Here is a 15,595-nt window from a genome sequence, read left to right on the forward strand (position 1 = left end):
ACGCTAACTGATACATGCTAATTGTTTGTTATTGCTGTATCAACAGCTACTTGTAAATGCAAATTTCCAATTGCTGTTATTGCAGATGAAACTTTTAATTTCATTTTATTTTAGTTTCATTCTGCGAGTGTTGATGTCATGAGCAGCTGATTTAAGTCAGCAAACCACACGGACGTCTGACATCGTCATTTCGGAGCTTAGCTCGCTGTCTAGCTAGGACTAGCTCCAACGTCTTGGCGAGGACAGTTCAATGACGTATAATACATGTTTTTGGATAGTTAAAAAAAATATATATATATTTAGAGGGTTGTGAACATGTGACAGAAACTATGACGCATTTGTCTCGTCTTGTAAGACAAAAAACTAGCATTTGTCAAAATATTTTTGTCATAGTCATCGTTGACGAAAAGAACGTTGTAACTAACCAAATTAATACCGTATTGGCCCGAATATAAGACGGTGTTTTTTGCATTGAAAAAGACTGAAAAAGAGGGGGTCGTCTTATATTCACGGTCTAGACATTATACCCATTCACGACGCTAGATGGCGCCAGATATCATTGAAGCGATGTTCTGTCATGACAGATCTCAGCTACTCTCCCCATTCATGATGCTAGATGGCGCCAGATATCATTGAAGTGATGTTCTGTCATGACAGATCTCAGCTACTTTCAAGTTTAACCAGTTTGCATTATTTTATTGCAATGTTTTTCCTTATTCAGATTTGTTTCAAGACTACAGTTACAGTTAGACTTCACGTTGACGGTTAGTGCAGTTATTGCAATTTTGTTGTTTTATCACAATAGATTGGTTTATTTACATTTCAAAAACCAGATGTTAGGTTTTGTGTTTGTTTTCTTCTAGTGTGACTTGTCCCTGTGATTGCCCATTGATTTCACCTGTTGTACTTGCCGCTAGTGTATCCGCCAATCTGCATCCTTCTGTGTCACCCATCTGTTTCTCGTCGTCTTGTTACCCCTTGTCTCTGTGTGTATATAAGCTCCCAGTTTCTCACTCCTTGGTCGTCATTGTCAATGTCAAAGTGGAAGTCCTGTCCAAGCCCTCGTGTACTAGCAGTCCCTTCGATAAAGTAAGTTTTGTTTGAACATTGCCTTTTTTGATCCCCAGTCCTTTTGGCTGTACTTTGTGTTTTTGTTAGTTATTATTAAAACGCCTTTTGAGTTCACCGTCACCTGCCTTGCTGCTTTATGTTTCCCTGCATTTGGGTCCACACCACCTGCCTGCCCGCGTTCCCTGACACTAGAAGCCATTCATTTAAGAAAGTGATTGCACTTTGTTTACATATTTAAATGTTCAGATATTAAGATCTGATTGAGGCAAAATAACATGCTTTTTCTCTCAAATATATTGTTATAATCATTTGTTTCGGATGTACTGTAATTATTTTCTGTATAAAAATGAACTTGGTGTTCAAAAAGTCTTTTCAAACTTGAGTCTTGAAAAAGAGGGACGTCTTATAATCAGGGCCGTCTTATATTCGGGCCAATACGGTACATTTAAAATGACTAAAAACAGAAATTGAGAGTTTTTTTGTTTGATGTGTTTACCATAAAGACTTAAATATGGTTGACTCTATTGACAAAGGTCAATGGAATTCCTGATTTGCATACTTTAATACTATGACATGAAGTTCATTTACACTCTGTGCTGTCCATCCCTTTAAAATAAAAGACGGCGTCACAATTCATCCTACGCAAAAGGCAGAGAAATCTTCAAATTCTAAACAGAGAAAGAAAAACAACTACTTCCAGGCTTTGTGTAAATAGACACACACATGCAAAAGGATCCCGTGTGGATCAAAACACCCCAAAAAAGTACAGTCGCCGGCCTCTTTAATCACAGCCACGCAAGCTTGTCGTCACAGAATTGAAAGTCCTGTTGACAGTTTGACTCCAACCGGGATTTAAAGTCGCTCGGGGTTGGCTGTATCTACAAAAAGTCCTCCAAAATCCCCCCCTAAAATTCCAACATAAACAACATGAGGTTGGAAGACGCACGGAGTACGAGAGGGAGGATGCCGGTCCTGGTCCCAGAAAAGCCACCACAAATTGCAGCGTTTTCTGCAAGGGCCCCATGACGCAAAAATGAAAAAAAAAAAAAAAGCTCTTAATCGAAGGCTGTAATTAACTTGGGGGAAACCAGACCTTACTAGGCAAAAGCACATACAAACACAATGGTGCACATGCACACAAGTTTGCCCTATTTTGTAAAGATCTTCTTTTAATATTATAATAAATCCTGAATTAGTCTAATGCTAAGTAGACCCCGCCTCCACATATTTGACTATTCAACTGAAACTAGTGACAACAGATCAGCCTTTGAGAGCCATGTCAAATATTTAACAGCCTGCTATTAATAAGTGATTAAAAATCAAACAAGCCAGTATAACAAGGAACAGAAGCGGGATAAAATAACACGGAAGGTTCAGGATAACAAAGTCATACTTGCATATTTGCATCTCACTCAAGTACTAAACAGAAAAACAAACTATTTTCATCCTTCTGCTGTCAATTGGAATGTGTTTTTTTACTTGTAGACATCTAATCTATTTGAAATGGTAGGGTGGCAGTGAATGACCATTCGTTTATTTGCTGCCATCCCCAAGTATTTAGTCAACCACCAATTGTGCAAATTCTCCTACTTGAAAAGATTAGAGAGGCCTGTAATTGTCAACATGGGTAAACCTCAACCATGAGAGACAGAATGTGGGGAAAAAAAACAGAAAATCACATTGTTTGATTTTTAAATAATTTATTTGCAAATCACTTTCTTCAGCAGGGGGACACGTCTGGCAGTGCAGGATTTGAGTCGCATTGTGTTACTGATAGTAGCCTTTGTTACTGTGGTCCCAGCTCTCTGTAGGTCATTCACTAGGTCTCCCCGTGTGGTTCTGGGATATTTACTCACCGTTCTTGTTATCATTTTGATGCCACGGGGTGAGACCTTGCATTGGGCCCCAGATCGAGGGAGATTATCAGTGGTCTTGCATGTCTTCCATTTTCTAATAATTGCTCCCACAGTTGATTACTTTACACCAAGCGTTGTACCTATTGCAGATTCAGTCTTCCCAGCCTGGTGCAGGTCTACAATTTTGTCTCTGGTGTCCTTCGACAGCTCTTTGGTCTTGACCATAATGGAGTTAGGAGTGTGACTGACTGACTGAGGTTGTGGACATGTGTCTTTTATACTGATAATGAGTAAAAACAGGTGCCATTAATACAAGTAACGAGTGGAGCCTCATCAGACCTCGTTAGAAGAAGTTAGACCTCTTTGACAACCAGAATTCTTGCTTGCTTGTAGGTGACCAAATACTTATTTTCCACTCTAATTTGGAAATAAATTGTTTGATTATTAAAGAATTTAGTTCCAAATTAGAGTGGAAAATAAGTATTTGGTCACCTACAAACATGCAAGATTTCTGGCTATCAAAGAGGTCTAACTTCTTCGCAACTGTCCACAACCTCAGTCAGTCACACTCCAAACTCCACTATGGCCAAGACCAAAGAGCTGTCGAAGGACACCAGAGACAAAATTGTAGACCTGCACCAGGCTGCAAAGACTGAATCTACAATAGGTAAAACGCTTGGTGTAAAGAAATCAACTGTGGGAGCAATTATTAGAAAATGGAAGACATAAAAGACCACTGATAATCTCCCTCGATCTGGGGTTCCATGCAAGATCTCACTCCGTGATGTCAAAATGATAACAAGAACGGTGAGCAAAAATCCCAGAACCACACGGGGGGACCTAGTGAATGACCTACAGAGAGCTGGGACAGCAGTAACAAAGGCTACTATCAGTGACACAATGCGCCGCCAGGGACTCAAATCCTGCACTGCCAGACGTGTCCCCCTGCTGAAGCCAGTACACGTCCAGGCCCGTCTGCGGTTCGCTAGAGAGCATTTGGATGATCCAGAAGAGGACTGGGAGAATGTGTTATGGTCAAATGAAACCAAAATAGAACTTTTTGTTAGAAACACAGGTGTTTGGAGAAGAAAGAATACTGAATTGCATCCGAAGAACACCATACCCACTGTGAAGTGTGAGGGTGGAAACATCATGCTTTAGGGCTGTTTTTCTGCAAAGGGACCAGGACGACTGATCTGTGTAAAGGAAAGAATGAATGGGGCCATGTATCGAGAGATTTTGAGTGAAAATCTCCTTCCATCAGCATGGGCATTGAAGATGATACGTTGCTGGATCTTTCAGCATGACAATGATCCCAAACACACAGCCAGGGCAACAAAGGAGTGGCTTCGTAAGAAGCATTTCAAGGTCCTGGAGTGGCCTAGCCAGTCTCCAGGTCTCAACCCTATAGAAAATCTGTGGAGGGAGTTGAAAGTCTGTGTTGCCCAACGACAGCACCAAAACATCACTGCTCTAGAGGAGATCTGCATGGAGGAATGGGCCAAAATACCAGCAACTGTGTGTGAAAAGCTTGTGAAGAGTTACAGAAAACATTTGGCCTCCGTTATTGCCAACAAAGGAAACATAACAAAGTATTGAGATGAACTTTTGGTATTGACCAAATACTTATTTTCCACCATGATTTGCAAATAAATTCTTTAAAAATCAAATAATGTGATTTTCTGATTTTTTTTCCCCCCACGTTCTGTATCTCATGGTTGAGGTTTACCCATGTTGACAATTACAGGCCTCTCTAATATTTTCAAGTGGAAGAACTTACACAATTAGTCGTTGACTAAATACTTATTTGCCCCACTGTACAGTAAATGGGGGCGACCAGTCACGTCATTAGGGCTGAAGCTATCGAATATTTTAGTAATCGAGTATTCTACTGAAAAGTCCATCGATTAATCAGATGAAACTTTTTTTTTTTTTTTTGAAAAGAGCAATTATACATATGGCGGAAAACACTCAGGTGACTTGAACTTCCGCTCTGAGACCTCTGATTTTGTCTTGGGGCCATTTTTTTACACACACCAAAAAACAAAAAACAAAATGACTTTTTGGTGCCCCATATCGGGGCTTGGATTTTCGGAATATGGCATGAATCTGTCAAAGCGTGGAGCAGGTGTAAAATAAATATGAATTTATCAGTTCGATCACTCGCCCACGCTAAATGGATTCAATCGCTATCACTGTCAATGGCACTACAACACGATCATTCAACGTCAGCGCAAATTTGAGGTCGGCACTCGATACCTGGAGCGGCAGGTGTTCGCAACGACAATAAACTAAACTCAGCGAAACGTCCCGTGGTGATGATGGACTTATGGCAAAGCGAGAAGTTGGCAGAGCCCAGAGCCGTCGGCCTGCATTCTTCAGCTTCGGCTGCCAGAGCTCGGCCCCCTCTGACAAACAAACACGTGAGCACACGTGCAACTGGAATCCACACACCTGACGAGAAGAAAACTTCATTTTTCACCCCCCGGCGACAACCAATACACTTTATACGGCCGTATTGGCAAAAGGGTGAATAGTTGCGACATGGGCTTCATTAACTGTTTTGTTCTTCATAGGGAAGGACGAAGCGAAACCAAGCAAAGTGGAGCGACGCATCTTTTCTAGGTGAGTCAGACAATGAAACCTTTACAAACACGACACGCCATGACATTATACCATCAACACATTAAAAGCTATTACTGTAATAGTGCAGGAATTATTATACAGTGTTTTCAGGAAGTGGCTAGTGTAAGTGGGGGCAGCAATTTTATCGTTGTTGTACTATTTTAGCTAATAATGCGAGTATCTCAGACATGTGCGCTATGCTAACAAGGTATGTGTAGCATTAGAAAGTCATTGAGGATAATAGACTCTGTGTAGGGAGGGGAAATAACTCATTGGACCAGAAAAAGGAAGGAAGGACAGATTTGGATATGTCATTACTAGTGTATATACAGTGCCTTGCAAAAGTATTCGGCCCCCTTGAATCTTGCAACCTTTCGCCACATTTCAGGCTTCAATCATAAAGATATGAAATTTAATTTTTTTGTCAAGAATCAACAACAAGTGGGACACAATCGTGAAGTGGAACAACATTTATTGGATAATTTAAACTTTTTTAACAAATAAAAAACTGAAAAGTGGGGCGTGCAATATTATTCGGCCCCTTTACTTTCAGTGCAGCAAACTCACTCCAGAAGTTCAGTGAGGATCTCTGAATGATCCAATGTTGTCCTAAATGACCGATGATGAGAAATAGAATCCACCTGTGTGTAATCAAGTCTCCGTATAAATGCACCTGCTCTGTGATAGTCTCAGGGTTCTGTTTAAAATGCAGAGAGCATTATGAAAACCAAGGAACACACCAGGCAGGTCCGAGATACTGTTGTGGAGAAGTTTAAAGCCGGATTTGGATACAAAAAGATTTCCCAAGCTTTAAACATCTCAAGGAGCACTGTGCAAGCCATCATATTGAAATGGAAGGAGCATCAGACCACTGCAAATCTACCAAGACCCGGCCGTCCTTCCAAACTTTCTTCTCAAACAAGGAGAAAACTGATCAGAGATGCAGCCAAGAGGCCCACGATCACTCTGGATGAACTGCAGAGATCTACAGCTGAGGTAGGAGAGTCTGTCCATAGGACAACAATCAGTCGTACACTGCACAAATCTGGCCTTTATGGAAGAGTGGCAAGAAGAAAGCCATTTCTCAAAGATATCCATAAAAAGTCTCGTTTAAAGTTTGCCACAAGCCACCTGGGAGACACACCAAACATGTGGAAGAAGGTGCTCTGGTCAGATGAAACCAAAATTGAACTTTTTGGCCACAATGCAAAACGATATGTTTGGCGTAAAAGCAACACAGCTCATCACCCTGAACACACCATCCCCACTGTCAAACATGGTGGTGGCAGCATCATGGTTTGGGCCTGCTTTTCTTCAGCAGGGACAGGGAAGATGGTTAAAATTGACGGGAAGATGGATGCAGCCAAATACAGGAACATTCTGGAAGAAAACCTGTTGGTATCTGCACAAGACCTGAGACTGGGACGGAGATTTATCTTCCAACAGGACAATGATCCAAAACATAAAGCCAAATCTACAATGGAATGGTTCAAAAATAAACGTATCCAGGTGTTAGAATGGCCAAGTCAAAGTCCAGACCTGAATCCAACCGAGAATCTGTGGAAAGAGCTGAAGACTGCTGTTCACAAACACTCTCCATCCAACCTCACTGAGCTCGAGCTGTTTTGCAAGGAAGAATGGGCAAGAATGTCAGTCTCTCGATGTGCAAAACTGATAGAAACATACCCCAAGCGACTTGCAGCTGTAATTGAAGCAAAAGGTGGCGCTACAAAGTATTAACGCAAGGGGGCCGAATAATATTGCACGCCCCACTTTTCAGTTTTTTATTTGTTAAAAAAGTTTTAATTATCCAATAAATTTTGTTCCACTTCACGATTGTGTCCCACTTGTTGTTGATTCTTGACAAAAAATTAAAATTTTATATCTTTATGTTTGAAGCCTGAAATGTGGCGAAAGGTTGCAAGGTTCAAGGGGGCCGAATACTTTTGCAAGGCACTGTACTAATTTTGAATTTATTGCTGGTTTGTGTGCAGCAAGTATAGCTCACGATACGATACAAGGCTCACGATAACGACGATCTTACAATATATCCCGATCTTTTATGTTGCGATCTGAGTATCGATACATTTTTTATGAGTATCGATCAGTGTTGTTTTCGTCAACTATGACGATAGTGAAAAATATTTCGTCAACGAACACATTTTTCATGACAACAAAAACGTGTCTTCGGAGACTAAATCATAATGATATTGATGCCAGTTGTCGCCTGACGAGACGAGAACGAGACGAAAATTCGCCGTAGTTTCCGTCATAAGTTCACAATGTGTGATATTTTCTTACTGTATGTGTAGTTAGCATGCATTTTAGCAGTGTTTGATCACGTCACTCATGTGATGTGCTGCGCCTCCCCCGATGCCCCAGCCCCACACAAAGGCTTAAGTGTGTGCCCTGAGGGAGATGGTACCTTTTTTCGTAGGCACCATCTAACTGTTTGCGTTGCTCTAAAAAAATTCAAATAATTCATAATGGAATTGTATCGTTTCTCGTATTTACTGTTTGTATTTCTCTAACACACCCAATATAGTTTAAGGAAAACAAGAAGAATATAGCAAACTCTCGTAATCAGTTCTCCCAGACAGTCCAGAACAAATGGCGGGACGCTCTGTCCTAACACAAGGAGCACAGGAGAACGCTCGATTTCCAACTGATAACACATCTGACAAGACTCTAACAGCCCCTTTGACGCAGAGGTGGCAAAATCCACAACCCTCGTTGCCCGGACAACAGTAACTCCCGAATGCTCCCGTCCAATCCACAAACAGACAATATTCCTAAACACACCCTCTTCCTGCCTATAGCCCACCCTGCGAGAGCCTTCAAAAGACTGAATGTTTAACTAATCGTGGTCATTTTTCTTGGGAACCTTTTTTTGACGTGTGATATCGTGACCTTGGAATGAGTTTGCCTCTTTGCCTGAGTCTGTGTCACCTTTCTTTTTGATCGCGTCGAACATAATAAATTGTCAACTTGTTCTCGGTGAGCCTTCTTTAAACTTTTCAAAATGAAGTCAGTACAAAGGGTTAAGACTAAGGTGAACAAGTGGAGTTTGCCCTTCTGGCCGGATTGCCGGGGTCCCGCCAGCCCGGGCCGTTGGAGCTGCGCCAGCGCGGGTCCGGCGGTTCGGCTGGTGCGATTCCGGCGGTCTGGCTATAAGGTCAGATTCCTTCAGCCGATTCCAGACTCCTTTTGTGAAACATGTTAGGTTGCTTTAGCCTTCAAAGGTCTGTACTGAGTGGTCATCACACACTAAACTAACTTGTAGCGTTAGCATAGCGTTCGCAATAGCATAGCAATCGCGTTAGCATTAACATTTAGCACTGTGGCTCGGTGAGTTTCTTTTTAAACTCTTGGAAAACTTTCCATACAGTTCGTGGCATTCAGCTGAGTTTGATTAATTGCAAATATTGTGCTGTCCTTCTTAGCCAATTGAATGCCAGATAGATGTTGTGCAATAGCCAATGGCTGAGCAGCTATAACTATGTTATGTTCAGTAAAATCTGTAAGCTGTGAGTTGCAGCCCATTCTGTATGTTTGCCTTTCGTACCCTGAAATTTCTTTCGTAACAAGAGGCAATATTTTCCCGTAGAGGTTTGTTGTAACATGAAAATTCCGTATGTAGAGACGCTCGTATGTAGAAGTACCATTGTATATGGCGGAAATCACTCAGGTGACTTGAAGTTCTGCTGAGACCCCCAATCTGGCCAAATTTCAAAATTGTCCGATATGCATGTGTGATATATCATTGGAAAGCTTAAAATCTCAATTTTCTGGGGGAAGAAACATTTTGAAAAGGAGGGCATTTTTAAAATAACATTTTTTTAATAGAGCAAAACCCTATCTGGAGGTGAGACCATGCGAGAGCAGAATTACAGACGCCAAGACTTTAACGAGATCTTATCGTGTACTAACCTTGTTTCGATACAAAAACTATGTAGCATGTATCACTGAGTGTCAAGACACAGCTGTAAATGGCCACAACTGGATTTTTTGGGGATTTTATGGGTGAAACATGGTAATATAATAAGGGTCGCCATGCAGAAATCGCAGACATCAAGGAGTGGTCGAGATTTTCTTTTTCATATATTTACCCTTTAAAATTTTTTTTTCAATTTTTCTTGGTTTGGATCGATTATTTATCATCTAACATATCGGAGAAAATGCGACAGTAACAAAAAAAATACAATTAGGTGATAGTTATGAGGTAGATATCTGTGACTTTTTTACAGACGCCATTTTTTTGCATTGTGACGTCATTTGTTTAAAAGTTTAAAATATGCGAGTGAATAATTTTTTAAAGTCGTTCTTTTTTTTAAACGAAATATTAGACATCAATTAATGATTCTAAGCTAAAAACGACAGACATTTTGAATAATAAATATAATTACCTTCGTTTTATGGCTGGGTTGAAACAAAAGCGGTTGCGCGACATCTGTAAACGGGGGTTTCCAGGGTAAAACGGACAAATTAAAAATAGTTTGGGGGCTTCACGCGCCATGAATCTGCTATTGCAGCATATAGACATATTGTTCTTTCAAACAAAAAAATTGTTTTGGCTTAAAATACAGCCATTTCTTTTAAAGAGGAGTGCAAGAGCAGAAACTGCTTTTTCAGTCTTGTCCGTGTTTTCCGCCATATTGAAAGATCCCATACTATTATAACTTTGGTGTGTATGACATTGTGATTAATCGCAATTCATCGCAATAGTCTCATGCTATTCGCGATTAAATGGCGTACCGCATGCTATTTTTAGACTGTGACATTGCATCGTAAAGCGGAAGTAAAGCCGAAGTGGGACATTGTAGACCCACCCTCGCATAGAAACAACGTAATTTGCGCTACTTTTCGCCGGTAATCTTTCAAAAACGAACATGCCGATCACACATTGCTTTATTGGAACTTGTAGAAACGACTCTAGACATTGCGACACATGAAGGATGTTTTCTTCGAACAACTTTAGTAAGGGGGAAGTGTAAATAAAATATAAAATTAAGATTTGGTATCAATGAAAAAATTGAAAGTGTTCATTGGCTGTCACTGAGTAGCATTTGCGATCGCTACACAAAGCTAACTAAATTACCCCCAGGAACAGTCAGAGACGTAGGACAACCAGAGGATATATAAGAAAGACAGGGCTGATGGTAAAGGATAGCTTGTTGAAACAGGAGAATGTCATTGTCAGTTGCGTCAATAAAAAAGCTAAGGCTATGCTTAGGTCGGCTCGTTTTTTTCAGCCTTCCCCACTCAAGCCATCTCTTTAACTGAACATTTTTATGTTCTTCCACATCTTTACCAGTGAATATGGCAACAGGCACATCGTTTTCGGAGAGAATTGGTAGGTTTAGCTCTGTAAACATCTCCTTCGTACATGATTTCCATTCATTTCCTAGTAGGGTCCCTACTTAGCAACAGTAGCTAATGTCATGAATATTAATGAACGGAAGTGACGTGTTGCTTGCGGTACGCCATTGTCGGTTAAATTGTCATAGGATGTCGAGCAGCGTCACTGTCAGGGAAACATGCTTACTGAGTGGACTTTTGAAGACACGCATACATGCACACTCGGACCGCGTGGCCTCAGGCGTCTGGACGCACACGGTTAACTCTCACTAATTGCTCTGTGACTTCCCTCTGGCTCTGTTTCTACTCAGTGAGGTTGGGGGTGGAAGGGGATTGTTACTTGCACTCCTGCTCTGTTGACTTCTGGTGAAAACACACACACACACGCATTCCTCAGGTTGAGGAATCTGTAGACGGTGTGTCAGCTTACTTCCTGTAGAATACTTGCTATGTACAGCGTACAGTATGTGAAGAGTCGCTAAGTTTGCATCCTAGAATGCAGGTACATATAGTCGAAAATGGGTAAACTAGTGATAGTAAAATATGACCGGTTATAACTGAGGCGAGCATTTGCATCCTGGAACGCAGCACATGATCCAAAGGAAACAATGGGATATTTTGCTTTTGACTTGTTAATACGACTGCTTAAAGGCAGTCACAAAGGAACAAACAAAGGTGCACCTGAACACAGGTAAAGAACTGCTGCTGTGCGCCTTTTTACAGGTCAGCACAGGAAGGCGCCGTTAATGACGTGTCAGAGCGGATGTGCGGATTAAGAGCAAACACACTCGCGCTTTCTTCAGACAAATTGCTGTTCTCGGCCAGGATAACAAAGCGTCATTCATTTCCGTCCCAGTTGAGAACAGGATAAAAGTACCTATCAAAGTGGCCTGTGCTAGGGAGCGATTGATTTCGGTTTGTCAAATCAATGCATCGCCAGACAGAACTCAAGGAGAAAATTCATCAAAGACATAGCAGGGAGTATTCACATTCAAGTTCCTCATCATAACTAAAGTGTCTTGTGTCAAAATCTGTGATGATTTCGGAGCGAAGCGCGACTAACAGACACTTCTCAGTATTGTTACGCAAACGGAACACTTTAATTTCATGCAAGCGTCACTCTTACATCAGCACATCATCAGATTATCCAGTTCAAGATTCTCAGCAGATTTGATGACGGTGAAGTCCTTTCCAAAATTTCACTGATAGTCAAGGATTTGTTTTCAAAGCAGACAACGCCAAGGAAGACTATTAGACCTACAGGAGTCACAGGGACTTGGATTTGAGTCAACTCGAGTCGCAAATTTGATGACTCCAAACTCTACTCGGACTTGAAGAATAACGCAACACAGACTCGGACTTGATTCGCTTGAGCTGGGAGGGTCTGAGACTTGACTTGACTTATGAGGCAGTAACTCAAGACTCGACTTGACTTGTGAAACAATGACTCAAGACTTGACAAGCTGACTCGAAAAACTTGGTGAAGGCCTTGACTAACCTGTGACTCGACTCGACTCGACATAACCTCGTGACTTGACTCGACAAGTCTTTACAACCTTTGACTCGACACGACTCGTCTTTACAACCTTGTGACTCGCCTCCACTCGACGTGACCTCCAGACTCGATATAACATTGTGACTTGACTCGACATGACCTCATGACTTGGCTGGACTTGACATGACCTCGAGTCTTGACTCGACATAACCTCAGGACTTGACATGTCTTTACAACCTTTGACTCGACATGACTCGTCTTTACAATCTTGTGACTCGGCTTGACTCGACATAACCTTGTGTCTTAGCTCAACCTTTTGACTTGACATGACTCATCTTCACAACCTTGTACCTCGTATCAACTCGACATGACCTCGAGGCTCGACACAACATTTTGACTTGACATGACTTGTCTTCACAACCTTGAACCTCGTATCGACACGACCTCTAGACTCGACTCGACCTTGAGACTCGACTCGACATGACCTCGAGACTCGACTCGACAACCTGTTGACTTGTCATGACTCGTCTTCCCATCCTTGTGTTTCGTACCGACTTGACTTGACCTCGAAATTAGACTTGATATAACCTTGTGACTTGACTCACCTTTACAACCTTCTGACTCGGCTTGACTCGACAAAACCTCGTGACTTGGCTCAACAACCTTTTGACTTGTCATGACTCGTCTTCCCATCCTTGTGTCTCGTACCGACTTGACATGACCTCAAGACTTGACTTGATATATATAACCTTGTGACTTGATTCATCTTTACAACCTTCTGACTCGGCTTGACTCGACAAAACCTCGTGACTTGGCTCAACAACTTTTTGACTTGACACGACTCATCTTCACAACCTTGTACCTCGTATCGACTCGACCTCGAGACTCGACTCAACAACCTGTCGACTTGTCATGACTCCTCTTCCCCACCTTGTGTCTCGCACAGACTTGACATGATCTCGAGACTTGACTTGACTAGACATAACCTCATGACTCGACTCGACATAACCTTGTGACTTAGCTTGACTCACCTTTGCAACCTTGTGACTCAGCATGACTCGACATGCCCTTGAGATTCGACTTGACTTGACATAACCTCGTGACTCTACTCGCCCACAACAAGTAAGACTCGGGACTTACTTTAAACTCGGATCATAGTGACTCGTGCATTTATTTGTGCCGAGGATTTTAACAAATTATGGCTGGCTGATGTCTTTACATGCTCAACACTGGCAAAGGAGTGTTGACTTACACCGTTCTGTCACGCAGCTGAGAAATAGCTCCCCCTGTCAATCCGCTCCTTTTAACACAAAACGATGAAATGTGGCGCTGGTCTCGCCATCATCACGCCATTTTTCTACCACCCTGCTGCGTAATGGCATGCTATCAAGTCATGTTTCACAATAAATTCCTTTGTGACACTTCGCTTATCTCATGTCACGTTCATGTTTTCTCAGGGGGAACTAACTGAGGCGGAATGACTTGAAAAATTACAAACGGTCGATCTTGGAAAAGCAAGCAAAGAAAGAAGGGTCCTGAAAAACTGGTAGCGCCGCACATTGGCACACTTTAGATTTCCTGATCCCAGAAATTACTATCATTCATCTTTACTCGTGGTTGGCTTGCACAATAGAATTAAGTAGAATGACAACATAGTGGATAGTGCTTCTTTCATTCCGCAGCGCAGTGCTGTGTTTATTTAGTGGCTGGTCCTCAGATGTAACAGATTGTTGCGACATAAAGAACACGCCTGTCGAGCTGTGTCCAACAGTTACTGCAGTGTCTCGCAAAGTTGAACCGTCGGCTGGGCACCGTGCTAACTAGGGGTGGGAACCTCTGGGTACCTCACGATACAGCCCCTGACAGAAGTCTTGTCGCTTATCCATCTTGTAGAAACAATTGCTAATAACCTGACTTTTAATTATTCAATTGGTTTCAAAAATGGCTCATATGAAAGCTAAGACCCTCCCAAATGATGTTGAATGTACAAAAATATATTTGTTTCACAAAAAAAAAGATTGATCATTTAATGAAGACATAAAGTTCAAATTTTGGCAAGACAAGTTTTGTCGCCTACAGAAAGTAGTGTGAAAATTGGACAAAAAATGTACTTCAGATAAAAAAATATGTTACATAACATATGCGAATTAAGTAAGGGTGCTGTGGGATCCAAATTTAATATTTTGTATGATTTCCATGGGCTTCGACAAGGATTCATACAATTTATTGATGAAGTCATCAAGAACATCAAAGACAGCAGTCTTGCATGCCTCCCAGAGTTCATCAAAATTCTTGGGTTTCGTCTTCCATGCTTCCTCTTTCATCCTACCCCAGACATGCTAAATGATGTTCATGTCTGGTGACTGGGCTGGCCAGTCCTGGAGGATCTTGATCATCTTTGCCTTGAGGAACTTTGATGTAGAGATTGAAGTATGCGATGGAGCACCATCCTGCTGCAGAATTTGTCCCTTTTTATGGTTAGGAATGTAAGAGGCAGCTAAGATTTGTTGATATTTCAGACTATTTATGTTGCCTTCCACCCTGCAGATCTCTCGCACACCCTCATACTGGATGTAACCCCAGACCAGGATTTTGCCACCACCAAACTTCACTGTTTTCTGAGTGAATCTCGGATCCATTCGGGCTCCAGTAGGTCTCCTGCAATATTTGCGGCGACTGTGGTGTAATTCAATGGAAGATTCATCTAAAAAATCCACCTTTTTCCACAAAACAGTGAGGTTTGGTGGTGGCAAAATCAATCACCTTTATGTCTTCATTAAATGCTAAATCTTTTTCAGTGAAACAAATATATTTTTGTACATTCAACATCATTTGGGAGGGTCTTAGCTTTCATATGAGCCATTTCTGAAACCAATTGAATAATTAAAAGTCTGGTTATTCGCAATTGTTTTTACAAAATGGATAAGCGACAAGACTTTTGTCAAGGATTGGACGTAACGATTTGCGTTACAAGGCTGGCAGAACTGGGTTGAATGTTCATTCACTGCCTTACCCTCCCACTTCAAACCGATTGGACGTCTATGGCCGTCAGTGGCAGCCAATGAGTTAATTTTAGGGCATTTCACATAATTTCCTGTTGATTTATGGTCACTTTCTTTTTCTTTTGGGGCACTGTCGGGTCACTTCCTGTTGATTTTGGGTTACTAACAGAAGGTAACTACAGAATATG

At 41.6% G+C, this 15,595-nt stretch overlaps 2 protein-coding genes across 3 annotated transcripts in view; one reads left to right on the forward strand and one right to left on the reverse strand.

The window, feature by feature from the left end:
* Positions 1 to 15,595, reverse strand: part of LOC130904304 (mitochondrial import inner membrane translocase subunit TIM16-like) — a 285,942-nt gene that overhangs the window by 106,537 nt on the left and 163,810 nt on the right. The window lies entirely within an intron of this gene.
* vasnb (vasorin b) overlaps positions 1 to 15,595 on the forward strand; it is a 54,442-nt gene that overhangs the window by 6,977 nt on the left and 31,870 nt on the right. Inside the window, exon 2 of the mRNA XM_057816982.1 lies at positions 5,504 to 5,552. The gene's annotated coding sequence lies outside the window, so the exon portion shown is untranslated. The remainder of the gene's footprint in view (positions 1 to 5,503; positions 5,553 to 15,595) is intronic.

The sequence above is a fragment of the Corythoichthys intestinalis genome, chromosome 16, assembly GCF_030265065.1.
Source record: "Corythoichthys intestinalis isolate RoL2023-P3 chromosome 16, ASM3026506v1, whole genome shotgun sequence".
In the NCBI taxonomy this organism is placed as follows: domain Eukaryota; kingdom Metazoa; phylum Chordata; class Actinopteri; order Syngnathiformes; family Syngnathidae; genus Corythoichthys; species Corythoichthys intestinalis.